The 20915-nt window shown below is 34.4% G+C and overlaps 1 protein-coding gene across 14 annotated transcripts in view; it reads left to right on the top strand.

Annotated features, from left to right (window-relative positions):
- ANKS1B (ankyrin repeat and sterile alpha motif domain containing 1B) overlaps positions 1-20915 on the top strand; it is a 1053015-nt gene that overhangs the window by 443385 nt on the left and 588715 nt on the right. The window lies entirely within an intron of this gene.

Below are 20915 nucleotides of genomic sequence, written 5' to 3'. Positions count from 1 at the left end.
AGGGCTTTGAATGACACCCTGGAGCTAATGGACTTCACAGATATATGCAGAACATCCTAAAGCAATAGAATACATGAATGCACATAGTACATTCTCAAGAATAGATCATAAACTGGGTCACAAAACAGGTCTCAAACAGTACCAAAAGATTGAGATTATTCTCAGCATATTTTCAATGACAATGCTTTAAAACTGAAAGTCAACTACAAGAAAAAATTTGAAAGGGACATAATTACATGGAGGTTAAAGAGCATCCTACTAAAGAATGAATGAGTCAACTAAGAAATTAAAGAAGAATTTTTAAAAATCATGGAAACACAGCAGTTCAAAACTTTTGGGATGCAGCAAAGTTGGTCCTACAAGGGAAATGTATAGTAATACAAGCTGTTCCCAAGAAATGAGAAAGTCTCAAATACATAACCTAAACTTGCACCTAAAGGAATTGGAAAAAGAAACAAATAAGGCCTAAATGTAGCAGGAGGAGAGAATAAGAAATATATTAGAGCATAAATCAATGAAAAATAGCAACCAAAACAACAGTAGAACATATCAATGAAACTAGGAGTTGGTTCTTTGAAAGAATCACTATGATCAATAAACCTCTCACCAGACTTATCAAAAGAAAAGATAAAGGACCCAAATTAATAAAATCATGAATGAAAGAGGAGAGATCACAACCAACACCGAGAAAGTCAAACAATTATAAGAGGATATTATGAACAATTATATGCCAACAGATTAGGCAATCTAGAAGAAATGGATGCATTCCTAGAGATGTATAAACTACCAAAACTGAATCAGAGAGAAATAGAAACCTGAACAGATCCATAACCACCAAGGAAATGGAAGCAGTCATCAAAAATCTCCCAATAAACAAGAGTCTAGGGCCAGATGGCTTCCCAGGGGAATTTTACCAACCATTTAAAGAACCAATACCTATTCTTCAAATAGCTGGTTCAAAAAAATAGAAATGGAAGGAAAACTTCCAAACTCTTTCTATGAGGCCAGCATTACTTTGGTCTCAAAACCAGACAAAGACCCCACCAAAAAGAATTACAGATCAATATCCTTGATGAATATGGATGCCAAAATTATTGCCAAGGTGCTAGCCAGTAGGATCGAAGAGTACATGAAAAGTAGGACATGAACAAGTGGGATTCATTCTTGGGCTGCAAAGAAGTTCAACATCTGCAAATCAATCAATGTGACACATCTCATTAATAAAAGAAAGGACAAGAACCATATGGTCTTTTCAATAGATGCAGAAAAAGCATTTGACAAAATACAACATCTTTTCTTTATAAAAATTCTCTGCAGTATAGGGATAGAGGGAACATACTTCAATTCATAAAAGCCATGTATGAAAAACCCACAGTGAGTATCATCCTTAATGGGGAAAAATTTTGAACTTTTCCCGAGGTCAGGAACACGACAGGGATGTCTGCTCTCAACATAGTACCGGAAGTTCTAGTCCCAGCAATCAGACAACAAAAATAAATAAAAGCCACCCAAATTGGCAAAGAAGAAGTCAAACTTTCACTATTTTCAGGTAGCATGATACTCTATGTAGAAAAGCCAAAAAACTCCACCAAAAAATTGCTAGAACTAATTACAGGAATACAGCAAAGTAGCAGGATATAAAATCAATGCATGAAATCATTACATTTTTGTACATTAACTATGAGGTAGAAGAAAGAAAAATCAAGGAATTGATCCCATTTAAAATTACAATAAAAACCATAAGATACCTAGGAACAAACTAACAAGGAGGTTAAGAATATGTACTTTGAAAACCATAGAACACTTACGAAAGAAATTGTGGAAGACACAAAGAAATGAAAAAACATCCCATGCTCAGAGATTGGAAGAACAAATATTGTTAAAATATCTATGCTATCCAAAGCAATCTGCACATTCAATAAAATCCTTATTTAAATACCATCAATATTTCTCACAGAGCTGGAACAAACAATCCTAAAATTTCTATGGAACCAGAAAAGACCCTGAATACCCAAAGGAATGTTGAAAAAAAACCAAAGCTGGAGGCATCACTTCAAGCTGTATTACAAAGCTGTAATCATCAGGACAGTGTGGTACTGGCACAAAACAGACACATAGATCAGTGGAAGAGAACAGAGAACCCAGAAGTGGACCCTCAACTCTATGGTCAACTAATCTCAACAAAGCAGGAAGGAATATCCAATGGAAAAAGACAGTCTCTTCAACAAATGGTGTTGGGAAAATTGGGCAGTCACATGCAGAAGAAAGGAACTAGACTATTTTCTTACAGCATACATAAAAATATACTCAAAATGGTTGAAAGACTTAAATGTGATATAGGAATCTATCAAAATTCTAGAGGATAACACAGGTAACAACCTCTTTGACCTGGGCCACAGCATCTTCTTGCTAGACACGTCTTCAAAGGCAAGGAAAATAAAAGCAAAAATGAACTATTGGGACTTGATCAAAATAAAAGGCTTTTGCACAGCAAAGGAAGCAGTCAACAAAACTAAAAGGCAACCTAAGAAGAGGAGAAGATATTTACAAATGTCTTATCAGATAAAGGGCTAGTAATAAAAATCTATAAAGAACTTACCAAACCAATACCCAAAACCCAAATAATCCAGTCAAGAAATGGACAGAAGACATGAACAGACATTTCTCCAAAGAAGGCATACAAATAGCCACAGACACATGAAAAAATGTTCCACATCACTTGGCATCAGGGAAATACAATTCCAAACCACAATGAGATACCATTTCACACCAGTCACAATGGCTAAAATTAACAAGTCAGTAAATGACAGATGTTGGTGAGGATACAGAGAAAAGAGAACCCTCTTACACTGTTGGTGGGAATGCAAACTGGTGCAGCCATTCTGGAAAACAGTGTGGAGGTTCCTCATAGAGTTAAAAACAGATTTACCCTATGGCCCAGCAATTGCACTACTGGGTAGTTAACAAAGATACAAACATAGTGACTTAAAGGGTTACCTGAAGCCCAGTGTTTGTAGCAGCAATATCCACAATAGCCAGACTATGGAAAGAGCCCAGAGGTACACTGGCAGGTGACTGGATAAAGAATATGTGATATATTTATACAATGGAATATTACTCAGCCATCAAAAATGAAATCTCACCATTTGGCATGGATAGAAACAGTATTATACTAAGTGAAATAAGTCAATCAGAGAAGGACAATTATCATATGATTTCACTTATGTTGAATTTAAGAAACAAAATAGAGGATCATGGGGGAAGAGAGGGAAAAATAAAATAAGATGAAATCAGAGAGGTAGACAAACCATAAGAAACCCTTAATCATAGGAAACAACCTGAGGGTTGCTGTGGGGGAGGGGGGGGGTAACTGAGTGATGGGTATTAAGGAGGACACATGATGTAATGAGCACTGGATGTTATATGCAGCTGATGAATCACTAAACTCTACCTCTGAAACTAATAATACACTAAATGTTAATGAATTTAAATCAGACAAGATAAATAAAATACAATAAAAATGAACTACTGAACCACAAAAAAATGCAACCAATTTCTGTAAATTTTGTATCCTGCAACTTTACTGAATTCATTTATTTGTTCAAATAGTGTTGATGTAGTCTAGTAGTGTTTTCTATATATAGTATCATGTCATCTGCAAATAGTGATGGTTTTACTTCTTTCTTACCATTTTGAATGGCTTTTATTTCTTTTTCTTGCCTAATTTCTGTGGCTAGGATTTCTAATACTATATTGAATAAAAATGGTGCATTTCTTATTCCTGATCTTAGAGAAAAAGCTTTATCTTTTCACCACTGAGTGGGTTTATTCCTGGGCTCCCTATCCTATTCCATTGATCTCTGAGTCTATTTTTTGTGCCAGTACCATGCTGTTTTGATTTATATAGCTCTGCAGTATATCTGACAATCTCTGACAGCACTATTTTAAAGAGATTTTTAAATTTTTATTTGTTTGAGAGAGAAAGAGAAGGAGAGAGAAAGAGAATGAGAGAGAGAGAATGAGAGAGAGAGAATGAGAATATACAAGCAGCAGGGATGGGTAGAAGGAGGGGAGAAGCAGACTCCCCACTGAGCAGGAAGCCTGATGAGGGGCTCAATTCTAGGAACGTGAGATCATAACCTGAGCAGAAGGCATATGCTTAACCAACTGAGCCACCCAGGCACCCTTGGATTCCACTTTAGATATGACTTTCTCAAGGAGGCCTTCTCTGGTGTCTCTAAACTGTGACTACAATGCCCACTGTTATCTCTCCATTCCTACCCAAGAAAGCTACTCCACAATTTTAGTAGAAAAAATGACTAAAGAGGTTGTCATAAATAAGTTTTGTGAGCATAAGGATTTTTAAAAATGTTCAATACAAAGCTTAAAGAAGTGGATAAATGCAAAGACTCTAAATGTGACAATACCCCTTAAAGTTTCCTTTAAACAGTTTAAAATGTAATTTAATCCCATGCCTTTTACTCTCTTCTGTCACTATGATTCTTTTTCCTGACTTTCTCTCTCCCTGGTATTGAATTGTTTCTCATGACACTTCATGAGGTTTTAAGAATGAGCAACTTCTCCAAGGGCCACCCTAAAAACTATAAGCAGTTTATTGTTATTCCTCTTTTTACCCGACACTGAATGTGAAGGTTTAATTTCTTTAAAAATTGTAATTTTTTTATCCGTTTAATATATTTTGTTTTGCCTTTTGCCTTAATTTATTTGGGAATATATATGTATTGAGGGTGTATATATTTATTACCAGGATAACTAATGACTCCAATTTCCTCACTCAATTTGCTGCCCATATTTTAAAACTCTTCTAACAAGAGTGTTTCACCAAAATCAAGCAATAGTTATCAAGTTACAGAAGAAATTTTTTTGTGAAAATCTAATTTTAACTAGAGAAGTAGTCCAAGAAAATTAGTTTGTCTGATGAATAGCTTGCAACTAAAAATATTCAACATGATATGATGGAAAGGATAATTAGACTCAGAAATGCATAAAGAAAAACATCACCCCTCAGTTATAATCATCATTAACAATTAGACTTGTTCCATACACATATATTAATTTAAAAAACACATAGTGTGCATATTGCTTTGTAACTTGTTTTTCCACTAAATGAATATATTCTCAGATTTTCTGGTGATATGAAATGTTCTCATATGATATAATTTTTAATGCCTGCTTATGTGTCCATGATTAATTCACTAAAATGTTTTAATCTTGTGTCAAGAAAGAAATATTCTTTTCTTTGTTTTCTTTGCTAGGTATAGGTATAGCACTTTACTAATAATAGCTAGCTCTCTAAATCTCTTTCCTTCTTTAGGAAGCCTTGGATAGAAATTATCAAAATTTTTCACTAAATTGAGAAACAAAAATGCAGAGAGACTCCATTGCAACTAAGGGTGTCTCTTTCTCTGGTGTTTTTGCGGAGGTTGATGGTTCAGGATTACATGGTTTCTGAAGCCAAGTTCATTGCCATATCAGGAAACAGCTTAAGAAGTGGTTTTAGATGACAATGTCAGCTCCAGAATCTGGCAAAAGAGAGGATATTATTAAAGTCATATCACAGGGAGACATCGTGGTTTTTAGTGTATCCCAAGGGAAGTGGTCCGGCTGACCTGCTTTACCCCTCCTTAATGTTGTTGTATTTGGCAACTTTCTCCAGGCCAGATCTATAACGAACATACTGACCTTGGGGATGTGGAAGGCCATGCCAGTGGACTTTTAGCTCAGGGATCAGCTTACCCATGGTCTTGGCTGTGTTGGTGATCAGTAGATTCAGCAATGATAATTTAAGTAGCACTCTGGCCATCATACCACAGTTGGCTATCCATGGTCTTCTGTGGGTGGTTATAGCATGCTCTGTGGTCATTGGTACCTTCACAGTGCTAAAGTTGTCATGAAAGAGTTTGGTGGAGGAGGCAGGGCAGGCAAAGGAGTTGGTGATGCAGAAAGCATTGCTATCCATCATGAGGTAGTTATTGCAGTTCTTTTGGTGCATTATAATCACAGAAACATGGGGACATCTGTAGGGGGACAGAGATGTTGACCCTTTTGACTCTCTTCTTTAGTTGAACCTCAGTCTTCATTAGGGTGTTGAAAGTAACAGTGAACACCACTATATATTCAGCACAAATGTTATAGTATTTGCTGTTGTTGGGAGCTTGCTGGTGGGAGATGGGTTTCCCATTTGTCACGCACTTTTAGTTTTAGCTTGCTCATGCCCTTCTATTTGCATGAAGGAATCATACTGGGAAATGACAGTCATGTAGATGAAGTCAATAAAGTCACAAGTGGTGACAATGTCCATGGAACATTATAGAATATATAGTTTCTAATTATTTTCCAAATATCCTTAAGTTTATGTTTAATGCCGGTGTTTAATGATGTGGGAAAGTTTAAAGCCACTATTAATGACAGAGTAACAAGGATAGCCAAATCATTTATGAAAGAAGGAAGAAAAGGAAAGGAGTGAAAGGGGAAGGAGGAGGAGGAGGAGGAAAATAAAAATAAAAAGCAAAAAAAATAAATAAAACAAAAAATAATCATTATAAAATAAGACAGAAGTAATATTAAACAGAGCAGTTATCAATGTAAATATAAATGAGTTAATCTCATTTTGAAAAAAGACAAGCACTGGGTATTATATGTAAGTCATGAATCACTAAATTCTCCTAAAACTAATATACTGTATGTTAACTAACTGCATTTTAAATAAAAACTTGAAAAAAGGGGGAAAATGCTAGGAATGAATGGGATTTTTTACATTGATAAAGTATATAGGCCATAATAAACATATAGTAGTTATAACCCTATCTTCCTGCTTATTGCATTACACAGAAATAAACGTAACAGCAATAGTTCATTTATATATACTGTTAACCTTATGAAGTAAAACCTTCTGCCTTTGGCTCAGGGTATGTTCCTGGGGTCTGGGATTGAGTCCCACATTGGGCTCCCCACAGGGAGCCTGCTTCTCCCTCTGCCTATGTCTCTGCCTCTGTCTCTGTGTCTCTCATGAATAAATAAATAAAGTCTTAAAAAAAGAAATATCACTTCTTTAGTTTTTTTCTTATACTCCAAGTCAGGTCTTGGAGCGCCCTCTGCTTCGTCATAGCATTTTATGTCTTCCTAGCACCCTCTGCTTCATCATAGCATTTTTCACTTCTCCACTCCATGTCTCTCTTTTTCACAAGAAAATGAGGTCCATGGGGGAGGGAACTGTGCCTGCCTTTTAGTGATTAGTGATTAGTACTCTTTAACTTGGAAACTGGAGATGACAGAACCAAGCTTGAGCAACCCCACCAAAGAAATGATTTTCTGCTGATTCTTCTGTTTGGTAAGCCAGTACACCAAGGAACAATGTTTTGTTTGGGTTCAAAATCTATCTAATGACCAGCTTCTTTCCCCAGATCTGCTGTCTGGTGCCAGCTCTTCAAACTCCTAATAACTTCCTAACTTTCTGCTTTAATAAAGTCATCGCAGAAGCTCCTGGACTTCTAAATGCCAATGCTTTCTAAAATTACTTATCCACAATGGAGAAATAGAGATTATTTGGAGTGCACATTCTCTTCTTCCTGTCCAGCACTATGGTTCACACTTGCCTTGAGCCCTCATCCCTCTAGATCAGAGATGGATGCATATTTAGACAGGTGCTAGCAGGGTCTCTGTCCCCTATTTCCCATCAGAGACTGCCCTGGTAGCTTTCTGATGAAGGCAGTCACTAAAATTTTCAGGACATCTGTTTTGAATTCTGGTGGAATAAGTCTTTTTCTGTATATTCTTCTAAACCTACCTGATTCCCCCTTTTCCTTCAATGCTCACCTCTTATGTATTTGTACATATACACAAATTATATTGTATTGATGGGGTCCTGTCACTGTCTTCTGCATTTAATTTGGTGATTCTGCCAATTATTTGGAGAGCCACATTGTGACTTGACTCATAAATGCGTTCTTTCAGTCAGGTGCTACTCTCTTGCAGTAAAGGAAGAGAACAAATATTTATCAATTATTTACTTTGCAGTAGGCATTATCCTAGTGCTTCATTACATTATCTCAATCCAGATAAGAATTCTACGAGCAGGTTATATTATCCCCATTTATAGATGCAAATACTGAACTGTAAATAATGACACTAGGATTTGAATCTGATTCTGTCTTGTTCCAAATCCCATTCTGACTCATAAACACGGGTCAATAAATTTTATCCATGGAACTAGTGGAAAGCGTATAGATGCCTTTTAATTTGGGACCACAATGAATCGAGTGCTCAGTTTCTCATCAATATGAAAATGAAGAAAAACATTTTAGAATTTCAGAGTATTTCAGAATTTACTAATTTTGTTTCTTTAAGGAAACTCTAAGCAAAGTTAGTAAGTAAAGCCAATTTTTGATTGTTTAGGAATTACTCCATTTGTTTTTTTAAATATTTGCTTTATATCCATATATTCCTTTCTACTTGCCTTTTGAGCATTTCCTTTGCCAGAGATGGGACAAGAAAAAAGAAAAACTTTAGTCGATGTGCATTTTAATAAATGTTTTAGGAAAATGCTTAGTGGAAAAAGGAGCTGGAATTATTAGCCAAAATTAATTTGAATACTTATCTTCATTAAAGAACAAACTCCATCATCCTATGACACAAATTCCTTTGACACTGCATTTTGTTCCACAGAAAGTTTCATGTACTTTTTCTTAAAGCCTCATGTCATCTTAAATTCATTCATGTAAGTACTTGTATTGTCACATCTTGCTAGTTTAAACCATAACTTATTTCTTCTTTCCACTATTTATTTACTTTTTGGTGATAAACTCTTTAGAAATTGCTTTTATAGATTCCCTGAGGGAAATATTCTTTTAAACTTTTGTTTTCTTACCAACCAAACAAAAAAGTACCATTATTTTTATCATATAGAAAGACATTTGGGTAATTATACAGAAAAGGCAGCATGGTATGATAGAAAGTGTGAGCATTGTTTTGAAATGTTGAGTTAGATTCTAAAACTGTCTTTGAAAGTTACTGAATATCATTTGAGAAGTTTTATTTTCCCTATTTGTAAAAATGTGGTATTCACATTTGCAGAGTTGTGCTATTTACATGAAAAAAGTATATATGTGGGATACCTAGCACAGCATGTATTTAATGAGTGCTATTGTTACTAAAACAGTGATATAAATTAAGAATTAAGAAAGCTCAATGGCTTCTGATCAGTTATAAAACAATACACACTGCACCTTTATTTGTAAAAACTATTTTTATTAACACAGTGATACATGCTTCCTATTTTTGCTGATCAGAACATGTCTTCTATAAATTATTATATGATTACTTCTTGCTGTTCCTAAACTGAAACTAAAGAAAGGAAAGACATAAATTACCTACATCAGGAATGAAGCTGAGAATGTCACCACAGACTCTGTAGACATCAAAAGTAGTATTACAAACCACTCTACCCACATAAATTTGACAATTTAACTTAGATGTTCTTAAAACACCAACTGCCACAATTCACCCAATATGAAAAAGATAATGTGAATAAAACTGTAACTATTAAGGCAATTTAATTCATAATTTAAAAATCTTCCAAAAAAGAAATCTCTAAGCCTACATAGTTTTGCTGGAGATATATTAAAGAGGGGTAAGTCAAATGTAAATAAACTTTTCTTGAAACAGAAGAGTAGGGAATATTTTCTAATTCGTCTTATGAAATTAGCTTGTATTCCCCTGATTCCAAAACTAAATAGTACAAAACCAATCAAACAGCCAAACAAAAAGCCCAACAAAATACTAGTAGATAGAATTCAGCAATATATGCAAAGAATTAAAAGCCATGACCAACCAGAGTTTATTCCAGAGATACATAACTGGTTCAATGTTTGAAATTTAATAAAGAAGAAAAACCAAATGATCATATCAATTGAAACAGGAACAGAATTTAAACAAGATTCAAGATCCATTTGTGATTTAAAAAACAACACTCCTACAGGATAGAGGAGAGCTTTCTCAACTTGATAAAGAGCATCTGCAAAACTGCAACTGGCATTATAGTTAATGGTGAAAATTTGAATGTTTTTCTCCTAAGATTGGAAGCAAGATAAAGATGTCTGATCTCTTCCCCACTGTTACTCAGCATAGTGCCAGAAGTTCTAGCCTGTGCAATAAGGAAAAAAAAGGAATTAATGTATACAGATTGGAAAGGAAGAAATAAAACCATTCCTGTTTGTAGATGACATGATTGTCTATGTAGAAAATTCCAAGGGATATACAAAAAAGCAAAACAAAACAAAAAAACTTCCTATAACTAATAAGTAAATTCAGCAAAGTCACAGGATGCAAAATAAACATTAAAAAACACTGTATTTCTTTCCTTTTTTAAGTTTTTATTTAAATTTCAATTAGTTAAGATATATTGTAATATTAGTTTCAGTAGTAGAACTTTGTGAGTCATCACTTACATTTAAACACCCAGCACTCATCAGAGCAAGTGCCCTCCTTAATACCTGTCACCCACTTAACTGCAATTAGAGTTCTATGAACTAGCAATGAACACATAGACACTGAAATTAAAAATACAATATCACTTACAATCACACGTGAAAAAATGAAAAGAAATACTTAGATATAAATCGAACAGAACATATAAAGAACTTGTATGAAAGATGTAAATTCTCCCTAAATTGATACACAAGTTTAATATAATTTCTATCAAAATTCAAGCAAAATTTTCCCCATATTTTTATTAGTGTCAGAGGTAAAATTTAGTGATTCTATTAGTTGCATATAACACCCTGTGCTCATTAAATCAAGTGCCCTCCTAATGTTCATCACCCAATTACCCCTTCTCCCCACCTACCTTACCTCCAAACAACCCTCAGTTTGTTTCCTAGAGTTCAGCATCTCTTATGGTTTGCCTTCCTCTCAATTTTCATCTTAGTTATTTTTCCTTCCCTTCCCCTATGTTCATCTGTTTTGTTTCTTAAATTCCACATATGAGTGAAATCATACGGTATTTGTCTTTCTCTTCCTGATTTATTTCACTTAGTGTTATACCCTGTAGTTCCATCCACGTTGTTGCAAGTGACAAGATTTCATTCTTTTTGATGGCCAAGGAATATTCCATTGTATATATAAACCACATATTCTTTATCCATTCATTTGTCAGTGGACATCTGGGCTCTTTCTATATTTTGGCTATTGTGGTTATTACTGCTATAAACATTGGAGTGCATGTGCTCCTTTGAATCACTATGTTTGTGTCCTTTGGGTAAATACCTAGTAGTGCAATTGTTGAGTCATAGGATAGCTCTATTTTTAGCTTTTTGAGGAAACTCTATGCTGTTTTCCAGATTGGCTGCACCAGTAAAATCCAAGCAAGATTTTTTGAAGACATGTTGATTATTCTAGAATATACATGGAAATGTAATGGAGGTAGGGTAACTAAAACAATTTTGGAAGAGAAGTATAAACTGGGAAGAATTAGCTTACCTAATTTTAAGATTTATAGTTACAGTACTCAAGACTATATGGTATTATTAGCAGAAGGATAGACAGATAGATCAATGGGACAGAAGAGAGAACCCAGAAATAGTCTCATATAAATATACTCAACTGATGTTTGACAACGGTACAAAAGCAATGCAATGGAGGAAAGATAACCTTTTCAAGAAATGGTCCTGGAGCAATTAGACATACATAGGCAAAAAATTGAAAAAAATTCTTACATCTTTTACAAAAATTATCTCAAATGGATAACTTACTTAAATGTAAAATTTAAAACTATAAAACTTATAGAAAAAAACATAGAAGAAAATCTTCAAGATCTAGAGGTAGGCAAAGAGTTCTTATACTTGATACCAATACCATGATCTATAAAAGGAAAAATTGATAAATTGTACTTCATCAAAATTAAAAATGTTTGCTTTGTAAAAAAAATCTATTAAGGGATGAAAAGATAAGTATAGACTGAAGAAAATATTTGTAAGCCACATACCTGATAAAGAATGAATAGTGGGGGTAGGAGAGAAATTAGGTGTAGCTATAAAAGAGCAATGAGGCCATGAGAGGGACCCCTGTGGGATAGATTTGTTTCTTGGCTGTATCAATGTCAATATCCTGGTTGTGATGTTGTTTGCAACACATTTTTTTTTCAAGATATTATACCATTGGAGAAAACTATGACAAGAGCACGTAAGATTTCTCTGTATTATTTTTACAGCTGCATGTGAATCAACAATTTCCAAAGAAAAAACGTAATTTAAAATATTAAGTTGTAAAAAATAAGAAGGTGGTGTGCACCTTTATTTGTAAAAATTTCTTTGTTTCACTCACACAGTAATAAGAACTTCCTATTTTGGCTGCTAAGAACATATCTTCTGTAATCTTTTGTATAATTACTTCCTGCTGCTATTAAATTTTTTTAAAAAAAAGAACCTAAATGTGGGAAATAAAGCTAGTCTTGTTTCTAATTTTACACACATTGAACATATTTGAATTATTAATGCATAAATATTTGAAACGCCTAACTTAAAAAATAGTTTTGCAAGATAGTCATGATTATTTTAATGCTAGGATAAGTGTTTGTAAGAACAAACTTCATAGTTTGGAAGTCAAAGGCTCTCCAGTTCTTCAATATCTATGATGAGTTTAGAAGCACAGTTTTTTCAAATAAAACTATATGTAGTCTTCCCATTTCACATTTGAATAACTTATATGGAGAAATATATTATGGATTTTCCATTTTAAAAGCTTTATACTCATTCCTATATATGCTAATTACTAGGGATATACTAAGAGTTTTATAATTTTGTGTCTTTTAATAGAAGATGAATATATATGTTAATCCATTGACCATTGACAAATATCTCCATATAAAAATGATATAAATCGAAGTGATAAAAGCAGAAAATATAAAGACTTTTAAAAATTTCTGCCTTTATTTTAAGCAAACAATTTAACACCTAGTGACTGTAAGAGTTTAATGTATAACAGAATTAGATTCTCTTTGTTCATGTTTTCCGCCCACCTGAATTTTCTTCAATACTCTTGAAAATGATGATTGTTTAAAAAAAATCAATGCTGCCAGTGGACTGAAAGTAGGAAAATGCTCATTGATGTAAAGATGAGAAACTCAAGAACTATTAGGATCTTGGCTTCATCTGTAACTTAATACTTCTTTTTGCTTTATCTGTAGTGTGATGTCCTAGGGGAAAGTGCAATCAATCTGAAATTTCATAGATGGTATTTTAATTTCAGTTCTCCCACTTCTTAAGTGTGAGACTATCTCTAAATCTCAAGTACATTGTAAAATGGAAAGAGTAATAGCCTCTTTTAATACCAACACTATAGGATTAAATGAGATAACAAATCTCAAGTTCCTAGAAGAGAGTCTAGTCTTCTTAAGCACCTGATATTTACTCACACCCACTTTAACTTCCTTGTAGTGGTCATACTCTTTTTTTCTATCTGTGTCAGGCCATAACTGTACAGCGAAGGATTGGTATTTTGCTTACCTGGAGATAGGAAGTTCTACATTTTTAGAATAAGTCTTAATCACATTAACCATTATATTCATTAAAAATGTACCCCGTTTAAAAGTTTTTTCCAAAAAAAAAATAAAAATAAAAAAAATAAAAGTTTTTTCCTTTCATTGAAAAGAAAAAACATAAAAATTGTTTTTAACTTATATGACATCTGTAATAAAAAGTTTAATAATTCTACACCTACTGAGTTGTCATCTGGACTCTCTCAGATCCTTTATACTGTTTTAAAAGTGATATAAGAATTCTAACTCAAGAAGGTGAACGGATCTCAACTTTTTACATTCTCTCCCTCCGTATATACAATTAAAATTGTAAAATAAATATAAAAACAAGGATGAATCCATAGCAGTTATGAAGAAGAGTGAGTGGTACTATGGGAAGCATTTGGGAACTTCTGAAAGATAAAAGTGACTGGCATTGGATTTAGGCAGAAATTAGTCAGGGTAACTGAAGAACCTCAGCATGTTACACATGGATCAATTGACTTTGTTTGCCTACCAGATGGTAACAACTATCTCAGTAAGGGGAAGAGTCTGTTGAAGCTCCTACTGTGGGAATTGGAGTAGGAGAGAGAAATGGGGCAGTGCCTTAGGTAATTAAAACTGGTTGATCAAGAACACCAGACATTTGAGGAAAATGAACAATTCAAGAGGGAGGAACCAAGATCAATGAACAAAGTAAATGACTTTTGAGAAAACAGAATGACAGAAAAAGATTATAATCAATATCCATAGATTTGAGAGATTATTGAACTCCCAACATTAGGAACAGATAACTTTTAAAGTGTAATACTTGGAAAACAAGAAAAGCTATTGAAAATTAAAATTATGGGGCAGCCCTGGTGGTGCAGTGATTTGGCGCTGCCTGCAGCCTGGGGTGTGATCCTGGGGACCTGGGATCGAGTCCTGCATGGGGCTCCCTGCATGGAGCCTGCTTCTCCCTCTGCCTGTGTCTCTGCCTCTCTCTCTCTCTCTCTCTCTCTGTCTATAAATAAATAAATAAAAATCTTAAAAAAAAAAAGAAAAAAGAAAATTAAAATTATGATCATTACACCTGAAGTCATGATAAAATGAGTAAAAGTTTTGTGCCTTATCTTATTTGTTCACTGATGTATCTCTAGAGCCTAGAACAGTGTCTGACACAGGCTGATGATCAGTATCTTTTTAAACAAATTAATGAAAGTGCTTTAGAATATCAAATTGTAGGATACTCCCAGAATATAAAACAAGGAGAAAAAAAATTTAAAAATAAAACAAGGAGAATCAAAGAGATCCAATGTCTGTTAACTAAGAGCTCTATACTGTATGTTGGCAAATTGAACGTCAATAAAAATAAAATAATAATTTTTTTTTAATTTTAAAAACCTAGGAGCTCTAGAAGTAGTCCATAACAGTGTATTAGTATAGGAATAGACAAGTAGATCAACGAGAATATAATTCAGTCCAAAAATGCAGACCCAGTTATATTTGGAAATTTAGTGTATGATAAAGGTGACATTTCAAACCAGTGAAAGAATGATGGTATTGGGCAGGAGGCTACTATTTTGGGGATAAAATGCTTAGAATTAATTTTTTTCACCATATACATAAAACATTCCAGGTGAATTAAAGTTCTGAAAGGACATACTACTGATCTAGCCTCCCAGTTTTATTATCCACCTCATCCTCATTTTAAAAAGTGTTTAAGAAGGCACCTATTTTTATTACCATTGGCTTGGCAGGACTTTGCTTCGTAGTGATATACTTTAACAGTGGGCTAGTGTCTGGAAAGTCTTTCATTTTCACATATTTCTACTGATGTTACTAGGTAATTTTCTGACATTCAGCTGTCTTTGGGAACTCAGTTTGGAGGCTGCTTTTGCTTGGAGAATTTAATATCACCCTGACTTTTGGTAGTACTGCTTTTTCTGACATAAGAGCATCCCTCTAGTCCTATTTGACATTTTATTAGGAGGTTGATGAAGTCCCTTTATAATTAAGTTAATTTGAATGATTTAAAATCCACATAAATCTAAGTGGATTTTTTAAATGCCCTGTAGTTTAAATAACTTGAAATAATAGAAGAGGAAACATAAAAGTGGATATTTGAAACTTAGATTCCAATCCAGTGAATATCTGGAAGTAAATACACATGTTACCTAAATCTCAGTCAGGAATTACATGTTCTCATTTTATTCATATGTGAATCATATCTAACTGAGATGCAGAAATGCCATGAAATTTTTTAAGTTGCATCAGAATATGTTATTTTTCTTTCTTATCTTTACAGAACATAAAGATAATTCTTGTCATAATAGGTCTTGATTAAGAGAATCTGCAATAAGTATAGGAAATGCATACCGGGATCCCTGGGTGGCACAGCGGTTTGGCGCCTGCCTTTGGCCCAGGGCGCGATCCTGGAGACCTGGGATCGAATCCCACGTCGGGCTCCCGGTGCATGGAGCCTGCTTCTCCCTCTGCCTGTGTCTCTGCCTCTCTCTCTCTCTCTCTCTCTCTCTGTGACTATCATAAATAAATAAAAATTTTTAAAAAATGCATACCATCCTGTATGTCATATCAGTAAATTTACATGTTAGTCCCCTTTAGGGACTAAGATGGCACTGGCTTCATGGATGTGGGAACCAGCGCAGTCTTATTGGGCCCCACACAAAGAAGGGCCCCATGCTTGGGATTTAATGCTTTGCGATTGCTGTCTAAAATCTTTAATGATTTTTATTTCTGAGTTTGTGTTTTGTAAGTGAAGTCTGTGGGAAAATGGAGCCTGGGCTTATCTGTGGTCCTGCCTCCTACATCTCCCCACCTTCCTGGGTGTGTTTCTTGGCCACCTGCTCCCCAAGTTGCGGTGCTATTGGCTAAGCCAGCAACTGCTGAGGCAGCAGTGAGACCCTGAGTGTGGGGAGGATGGAGGTTGGGTGCATTTGCAGGGCAGAGCACCTATGTGCCTATGAGGATGTGCTCTCAACCTGTGAGTGTCCCTATGCCCAAAGGAATAAGATATTAAGTAACAAATAAGACCATGGAAGACAGGAAACTGTTGTGGTTTTTTTCCTGCTTTTAGGACAAAGAACCCCACATTTTCATGTTGCCACTGGTTCCATTAACTCTATGGAACTACCTCTGACTACTTTAGTCATTCACACAGGTGTTCCATTTCAGATCCTCAAAGACATTTCCTAATCAATCTATAGTAGTGGTCACCAACTTTTTCTGTAAAAGACCAGAGAATAAAGTAGTTCAGTCTTTGTGGGTCATAATGTCTCTGTTGTTAACTACTTGACTCTATTATGATAGTGTGAAAATAGCCATAGACCACATGTAAATGAATGGATATGTATCTTTTCCAGTCAAACTTCGTTTATGGACACTGAAATTTGAGCTCAATATAATTTTCACCTGTCACTAATGTTATTTTTAGACTTTTTTAACCATTAAAAAATGTAAAAACCATCCCTAGCTCACAGGCTTTACCAAAATAAAAGCCTCAATTTGACCCATGATCTGTATAGTTTGCTGACTCTGGTTAAGTAAATATGTGTGGGAGCAAGTCCTTTGGAAAGTAGAGAGATATGAGTATTGGTCCACAGGAGAGGGAGATGTTTTCGAGGAGTAGCCACAGTGAACACAGTACCACTCATTGAAACTTGAAACGTGGCAATTTTTATTTGTAATTTCAGTGAATTTGTGAAAACACTTTCTTGTACTATATAGCTTAGCAAGATCCCATCAGGATTGTTAGGAAAATGGAATTATTAAAATCAACGTTTGAGCGAATATTTTAGAGTAATCTTCTTTAATCTCCATTTTTAATACTGTTACCATCTAATTATTCTTTTTTCCCATTGCTGTTATTTCATTTCTCCATGTAGATACCTTTTTTTAAATCCCACCTCTGTTCTTTGTGCTTTGAGGCACCACCCACTTGTCTCTAGATGAACACATGAACCTTCCTTCTAATCTAAGGCATTCTGCTAACTACTTATGTAATCTTGAGTAAATCCTTTAACCTCTCTAAGCCACTGCATTGTGCTATTTAGGGTAAAGTAATGCTAGCTGCCACAACAGACAAACTCAGAATCTCAGCAGTTTAACATAAAAGAGGTTTGCTTCAACTTCTCATAATGCCCAGTATGGGTTGAATGACCTTCCTTTGTCTTACTACTACATCTTCTAGAGAGTAAGAGAGGCAGAGAGACTGACTGTCATTTGGTCAGGATTAGTTACAAGCCCCCAGCCTATGGTTGGGCCACAGATATGGCCATAGACCATAGTTTGCTGATCCTTTTCTTAAAGTATTGCTAACATATAATAATTCTCATTCTTCATCATCTCAGATACTCAGCTTTGGGCAGTAACTCCCCTATCAATGTTCCTGGCTAATAATAAATTTGCTTCTGAAGAAGCAAGTGAGAACGTAGATAGGTGATCACTGATCCTTGGTTTCTTGTTTGAAATTTCCATTAGCCTGTCTTCTTTCCTCTAGTTATTTTATTTGAAGCCCGTTACAGTAAGATCATAGCACTCTGCTCAAAGAAATAAAAGGAAATATGTAGATTTGCATAACTATGTATTAAACAGTTTATACTGACTCCCAGTAGCATACTTCTTTTATACTTCTGGTATGGGAATGTATACATTTCTATTTTTCAGAAAAACAAAACAAAAAAACTTATCTTCTGGCATCTACCCAAGCAAAAATCTGAGTCAACTTAGACTCCTTCCTTAAAAATCAACCTTCAGATTCAATCAGATACCAAGACCTAAAGAGCTAACCTTATTAGCTCTCGATTGGAACTCTTTAACATATTCCTAATTAGTCTCCCTTCCCTTAATCCAGCCCTGACCAATCCATTCTTTAAACTGCTAAAATGAGTTTATTAAAATACATATCCAATAATGAAATCCTCTTGCTTGGAAATCATTCTGTGATTCCTTAAAACATTTAGGTTAAAGACAAACTCCTTAACATGGCATTAGAATGTTTTATGATTTGGACCCTGCAATTTGGGATATCTCGTGGCTTGAGACCACCACTACCTCACATTCTCTGGTACATAGCCATTATGAACTATTTGTGGTTTGTACTTTTCTTCTCCCCATCCTTTTTTGTCTGCCTACCATCTCTGCTTCACTGAGATTCAACTCAGCCATAAATCATTGCTTGTGAAAGCCTTTCCTGATCTCCTCCCTAAAGTAGAGACTCACTTTTTATATTTTATGCCTCCACTTATCATAGCCCTTTTCACTGTACAGTATTGCACTAAAGCATAATCCTTGGATTGCTTATTTCTTCCTTCATGTACCATCCCTTCTCCCACTTCAAGTCTATAATAACCTGGAGAACAGGGGCAATATCTTATTAGTCTTATTCCTATCACACTGCTTATAAGGTATCTGCAATTTACTATACCCTAAGCAAATATTTTTAGAATGAATTACACAACAAGAAAATAACCTGTTTGCTTTCATGATTGCATGACAAATTGTGATTCCAATATAATTAGAGCTTTGGGTAGTCAAGTTCAAAATGGGTTTAAGAAATAGAAATAAAGGAGTCATATGTATCAGCTTGATCTTTATAAAGTTTATGAAAAAGAACATTATACAAACTTGGTCCACTGCTTATATATGAGGTGAAGCAAAATCATAATGCGATAAAACAAAGTGAAGATGATGGACATACCTGTGTTTCCATTGGAGACAGTGTCATATTTCATGTCTTTTAATTACTGTTACATAGTCTAGTATAAAGAACATGAATGTGAAATTGAGATTTAGTAGCCCGAAGCACAGACATTTCATGAGAAACTAAGCCTGACATTGCACCTCGATCTTTCATACTTCAAAATCAACTGAGTCCTATGTGGGGACTAATTTGAATTTTACTACTGAGTTGATGTGTCATAATAATAAATGATTTGCCTGTATAACAGTGCCTATAAGTCTCTTTCATAAAAATATTGTAATGGTTAAATAATAAAGCATGTTGTGATAATTTACACTCTTTACATTAAAAAAACAGTAAAGGGGCCACCCTGGTGGCTCAGCAGTTTAGTGCCACCTTCAGCCCAGGGCATGATCCTGGAGCCCTGGGATCAAGTCCCATGTCGGGCTCTCTTCATGGAGCCTGCTTCTCCCTCTGCCTGTGTCTCTACATCTCCTCTCTCTCTCTCTCTCTGTCTCTCATGAATAAATAAATAAAATCTTTTAAAAAATAAATAAAAATTTAAAAAAACAGTAAAACAGAGACCTTTTCAATATCATTGTCTATTTTAGATTATAGACTAAATGATATCTACTTAAAAAAAAACATGATGAGCTGGAAGAGAGAGAGTAACTTGAATATTTTGCAGGATGATAATCTATAGAGTACAGTGGTTAAGTTAACAAGTATTTGAGGACAGTGAAAATGTTAGTAAACCAAAAGTTTATTGTACTTTGGGGATAGTAAAGTGCAGTAAATTTTATAGTAAAGAAATTGCAGTTAATCTCTTGTTAATATTATAGGAGATTGTTACTATTTCAGCAATATGAGTAAGAATAAAAATTAAGAAAATTTGGATTGATTCTTAGAAAATGCACACAATTCTGAGAGCCGAGAAGACTGCACTTTTAAAGGGCAATGTTAGAAGAAAAGCATATATAATTAAAACTATGAGAAAAAAAAAACAGAAAACTGCTATTTGGAACATCCATTACTGGTGAAGAGTATAAGTTATATCTGTTATTACTCATGATTTAACTTTTATGTTTAAATTGGTTTTTCTTGCTATTTGGGGATTAATTAAAATCCTTAAAAAAGGAAATCAAAGTTCATAAAAAATACCAAGTAGATTCTTAAGTCCTGGTAAATGTTCTATATAACTTTACTTAATTCTGATGGTCAAATTCCAGCATGGGGACAATATCTAATGCTATCAATTTCTTGGACTATATAGGAAACACAAAACAGAACTGCCTTCATTATGCTTCAATGTTGTAAGAGCTATTTTATTATTAGATTCTATATCCTCAGGATCTGGAAAATGCCATATGCTTAATAAACATTAGTTAAATGAAAGGTGACTTAAATTTGCAACTTTCCAAAGTGATTATTAAGAGAAATTCTGTGTACTATATTTGTACAGCCTTCTGGGGAAATCTAACAAAAAGCCTAAGTTATGTTATTCACTATGCCAAAATATTTATTTCATTAAATAATATTTTCATTATCTAATTCATCAAGGGATTATTTTGCATCTTTCTGGAAAGCACAATATATTTTAAGTATAAAAACCAGATAGTTTAACTGATAAAATTATGACTTAGATTAAATCAGTTGGAAGACTGGGCTGAAGATGAACATGATCATATTAATACTCTCATCATA

This window comes from Canis lupus, chromosome 15 (assembly GCF_003254725.2).
Source record: "Canis lupus dingo isolate Sandy chromosome 15, ASM325472v2, whole genome shotgun sequence".
Taxonomy (NCBI): Eukaryota; Metazoa; Chordata; class Mammalia; order Carnivora; family Canidae; genus Canis; species Canis lupus.
This window is presented reverse-complemented; position numbering and strand designations above follow the sequence as displayed.